Here is a 5,649-nt window from a genome sequence, read left to right on the forward strand (position 1 = left end):
GCTCTGAAAGGGTTTATATTCTGACTGTGAAACTGATTTTCGAAATTTCTAAAGTAATGAAAGACTAATTGTTAAGTGTTGAGCAGGAATTGTAATTTACATTTTCATTAGTTGGATACTGAGAGCGTTTCTAAAATACTCTAAAAATATTCCTAAAAATATCAAATCTGCAGGACATGGAAGAATGAATGGAGGTTCACTGTCTGTAAGTCTGTGGCTTTGATTTTCGTTTGTGCACTTGTGCACACATGTGTTTGTACGTGCACATGTGTATGTTGATGCTTCAAAACAAAAGCAAGTAATGAATCTAATGATGATGATTTTTTTTAGGGGGGTTCTGGAAATCATATTTGCCTAATGGCTAGTTCCTATATGTGTTCTGTATATAAGTCTTCATGGAATTGAGTTGGCTAGAGAGAAGTTTCAGTAGACGGCATCAGCAACACAATTCCTAAGGGGTTTTTCCACCTTTTTCTTAATGCTGGCTGTGAGCTTCATCAACACTGAAGTTTTTCTGTCTCCATGCTATACTCTCATTAGCTGTTGATTGCAATCTATTTCACTGAAAACAATGAAAATACAAGTGACATTTGTTTTATTTGGAGGGAAAAATATGATTTAAAATTTCTAAGTGATAATAGAAGGTAAAGCATAGAAACGTAGAATGTATAAAACTATCAAGGCCATCTGCACCAACCTTACCATTCATGAATGAACCCCAGCAATATGATTCCTGAAAAGTGGTCATCTAGCCCCAACTTGAACACCTCATTTAGGTAGATCACTATCTAATGAGACCTCATTTTATATTTCTGCAGCTCTAGTTCTTGTAAATTTTTTCTGTTGTCGCCCTCAGATATGCCTCATATAACCTCTGTTTGTCATTGTTTTGCTTTCTGGAGCAGTAGTGACTCCCCATAATTATTTTACAGTGAGTAAGTGGAAGAATCAGAGTTTGAATGCAGACAGTCTGATGTTACCATCCATGCTCTTCATCTCTGTGCTGTTGATAACTCCCTTGAATGCTAGACTGTTGCCCTTGACTTCCCCCCACCCGTACACATCCCCATCACCAATATCAAGTTCCTTTATCATTCTTTTATGATATAGTTTCTGAAAAGTCAGGCCCAGTGACTTTTCTGTTATAAGTAAGAATTATATTCCTCAAGATTTCGATTTGCCATCCTCTACTTCAACTGCATGCATTAATAATCAGAACTAAAATTACATTTGAAGAGATTGCTAAATGAAACTGGGGGTAAGAGGGCTGGAAGAACATTAATAATGGTTTAGTTATCCAGCTTTTGCTGTGATAACAAACACTACTAAATTTAATGTTTAAACATAACAAATCTTTATTTCTTGATCCTATTACGTGAGGGCTGTGGGTGTCCATTACAGGTAAACTGCGCTTGCTTCAATCCCATGAGCCTTTAATTCTGAGACCCAGACTGAAGAATCAGTCACTGTCTGGAGCTGGCTCTTCTCCTGACATGAAGTTTAAGCCAGCAGGCAGCAACTCTCAAGGCTTCTCAAGTCCTGTGACATAACCAGCATGCTGTCACTTCTGCTCACATTCCATTGGGCACAGCAGTTCCTGTGGTCCAGCTCAGAGTGCCTGTGCCTCCTGGGAGGTACTACAGATGCCCGTGGGAAGGGCTGTGGATGGGTACTGCTGCTACTGGGAGGGAGCAGTTGTTGAGAGATTTTATCCACTCTACCACGTTGGTTATCTTGGAGTAGAATTATGGATGAGGTCTGTTTTCTCACTTTTTCAGTTTCCTAACCTTTTTTCCTGTAATAAATGTGTTACTTTAATAGTTAGAAAAGAATAATTTAAAAAAAAAATTAATCTTTAAAACTTAAGGCATATTTTAATACACTTATTCTAAAGCTCAGAAGCTCGTTCATATATATTTTTTAAATGTTTAATTGAGGTGTAATTTGCATATGTGACATTTATACTATCTTTATTTTTATAGTTTATTTTACCTATCAAAGTTATCATGGTGATACACAGAAGCCAACAGACCAGGGTTGACTGGTGATAGATTCCGAACAAAAAATAAATAGGCCAAGATGGTCAAATTGTCTTAATTGCTGTCGTGCGGAATGAGGAGGCTGGAGATGAAGTTGAGGATTCTGTTCTCTAGATCCCACTTCAAGGGCTCAGAGGTAGGATAGCAGCACCTCATATTTTCATATTCTGTTCTTTACGCAGACTCATTATTTTTCCATTAAAAAAAAAACACATCAAACTAAATACAGTCACCAACAGTCTTGGAAGGTCAGATTCTGTAGTTATCATGTTGTTGCCAGGTGCCGTTGAATTGCTTCCAACTCACAGTGACCCTGAGTACAACAGAAGGAAACACCACCTGGTCCTGCGCCATCCTCACAATCGTTGTTATGCTTGAGCCCATTGTTGCAGCCGCTGTGTCAAACCATCTTGTTGAGGGTCTTCGTCTTTTTCTCTGATGCTCTTCTTTACCAAGGATGATGTCCTTCTCCAGAGACTGGTCCCTCCTGATAACATGTCCTAAGTATGTGAGACAAAGTTTCCCACTCCTTGCCTCTAAGGACCATTCTGACTGTACTTCTTCCAAGATAGATTTGTTCATTCTTTTGGCAGTCTATGGCGTAGTCAATATTCTTCGCTAGCACCTCAGCTTAAAGGCGTCAGTTCTTCTTCAGTCTTCCTTATTCATTGTCCAGCTTTCACATGCGTATGAGACAGGTGCAGACACTATGGCTTGGGTCAGGTTCACCTTAGTCTTCAAGGTGACGTCTTTGTTTTCAACACTCTACACAAGTCTTCTGCAGCAGATTTTCCCAGTGCAATACGTCATTTGATTTCTTGACTGCTGCTTTCATGGGCATTGATTGGGGATCCAAGTAAAATAAAATGAAATGATTTCATGGGTCCTGCCAATCTGCTGTGACCACCGTGGATGGTGTTTGTTCCTGCTTGGGTTTCTCATGTCTGCGTTTCTTCCAAACATGTTGGTAGCTCAGCTTGTTAAAGATTCCTCCATGGCTTGTGTTTGTTTTTGACAGCTCGCTCTCTATAGTTCCAGGGGAATTCGGGAAACTGTCTTGAAACTCCATGATTAGAAGAAGAACGGAAATTCTCAGTAAATGGGAGAATTTTCTAGCTGCAGAAGCTGAATATCCTTATAGTATCAAGCGTCTATTGTGTGTCCAGGCTCCTTGATGGGAAATCATAAAATAAACTCATGCTCAGTGAAGGCAGTGTTTCCTCTGCCACTTGAAAATTCCAACAGGCCCCATGAATTTTCTGCTAACTCTTGAGTAACAGAAAGTCCTCCTGTATCACTTTGATTCTCACTGCGGTCTCAGGCCAGTAACTTAAAATGTGCAGCATCAGATAATCATCAATATTCCTGAGCTGATTGAAAGTTAAAATATTCTCCCTTCCTGTAGTTGGGGTCTGATGAGTGTTATCCAGTTATTGTGAGTGTGTGTGTGTGATTGAGAAGCAAGATTCTGATTCTTTTCCTGTCAAGCATTTCTCTTTCCCTGGTTGTTAACCATCACACGTCTGTCAGTTGTCATACTGTCGTGGCTTGTGTGTTGCTGTGATGCTGGAAGCTCTGCCACTGATATTTCAAATACCAGCAGGGTCACCTATGGTGGGCAGGTTTCACTGGGAGCTTCCAGACTTAGACTAGGAAAACAGACCTGGCGAACTTCTGAAAAAAACTGACCACTGACAACCTTATGAATAGCAGCGGAACATTGTCTGATATCGTGCTGGAAGATGAGCCCCTCTGGTTGGAAGGCACTCAAAATATGACTTTGTAAGAGCTGCTTCCTCAAAGTAGAGTGTGTATGTGAGAGAGAGAAGCAAGATTCTGATTCCTTCTTTTCCTATTAAGCATTTCTTCTTCCTAAACATAGTCTTTAATCACAACAGATGCAAAGTAGGATTAGGAAAAAAAAAAGGAAAAGAGGATAGAAAAGTTCTCAGCTAATTCTGTCGTAAGGTGTGTTTATGCGCGCCCGTGCGTAGAGCTAATTCTGTCGTAAGGTGTGTTTACGCACGCCCATGCGTAGAGCTAATTCTGTCACATAGGAGATGCTCATGGCTCATCGGACACCCTCTGCTCTGCCTCAGGTGGTCTTTCACCTTCAGAATCCTTTATCTGGGCAAAAAACCTGTATTCCTGGGGTCACTTCTGCAGCCCCCAAGAATCTGGTGATCCATCTCTAGCTTCTCATCTAGTGAGAGTTTGTTCGCCTTTCCAGACAACACAATTGAATGGGATCTAAGATGACCCACTGACCAGCTGTCTCTCCTACATGCCCCACGTTTGGTCATGGACAACACCAGGTATTCTTTGCCTGCACACAATCTAGCAGTGCAGACAGACCTTAGTGCTGTGGCATTTCCCCTCTCCTCTGCTGCTCGTGCAACTAGCCAGCCCTTTCTCACACTCTGGATGTCTGAGGAAAAGTCAAACGCAAGCCCACAGCACCCCTTAACTGCAGGGCATATATCAAGCTCTCTGAGTGGTCCTAGAAGCCCCTGGAACCTGTCTCCCCTGAGGGAGGGAGGCACAGACACACAGCACACTGCAGCTCTCTCCAAAGAAATGCTCTCTGATGTCGTCTCTCCTCCCACTTGCCATTCTGTGACCCTTTATGCCTTTGATGTGGATTTTAGAATTATCTAACCAGTCATTAGCCATCCTGCTTGCACATCTGGTTAAAACATAAGATAAAATAACCATTGCTGTCGAGTTGACTCCGACCCATAGTACCCTAGAGGACAGAGTAGAACTGCCCCATAGTGTTTCCAAGGAGCGGCTGGTGGATTGGAACTGCCGACCTTTTGGTTAGCAGCCGAACTTGTAACGACTGCGCCACATCTCTCCTTACAAATGTATAAAATGGGATCACTAGTGTAGATTCTTTCCTTTCTCTGCCCACTCCTTCTGGCCATGTCGGTTTGTTTCCTCTGCTTTGCTTTATTCGTTTTTTTCCAGCAGTATACCCAGAAAGGCTAACAATACTGTTGGACGTGCAGGCTTTGCAAACAGATTGCCATCCTCCATTCCAGCACGTGAATTGCCAAAATCTTTCGAGCCCCAGGAACTAAGGGCTTACAAGATAATGTCTGTCACCTACCACAGCTGGGGCTGGCAGGGTAGAAGGAGGCAAGGCCCAAAACAGGATTGTCAAATGGTCCTTGCTGGTAGAGAGAAGAGACAGTCTGGATGTTGGATTTGAACCCACAGATCAGAGTTCAGAGACGTGGGTAAATTAAGTTGCCAAAACTACAGAAAGGAGATAAGCAGATTGGAGTGCAGGGTAATGAACATCGCATCAGATGGAGCACTAAAAATAGATCAGGACATGGAGGTAGTGTAGATTGTTTCTAGAATGAACACTGGGTCCTAGAATGTGAATACTCATTTAAGCCACCGCATCCTTTTAAATGTAGCTTGACATTTCTCTGCAAGGGTGAGGTGGAACCTACAAATGTAAGGTTCCCCTAAGAAGTTGACTGGGGTCTAGAAATATAGCACATTTCCGACTGCTGTTGAGTCGATTCCGATTCATAGTGACCCTATAGGACAGAGTAGAACTGCCCCATAGGGTTTCCAAGGAGCAGCTGGTGGATTC

The sequence above is a fragment of the Trichechus manatus genome, unplaced genomic scaffold (genome assembly GCF_000243295.1).
Source record: "Trichechus manatus latirostris isolate Lorelei unplaced genomic scaffold, TriManLat1.0 scaffold00102, whole genome shotgun sequence".
NCBI lineage: Eukaryota > Metazoa > Chordata > Mammalia > Sirenia > Trichechidae > Trichechus > Trichechus manatus.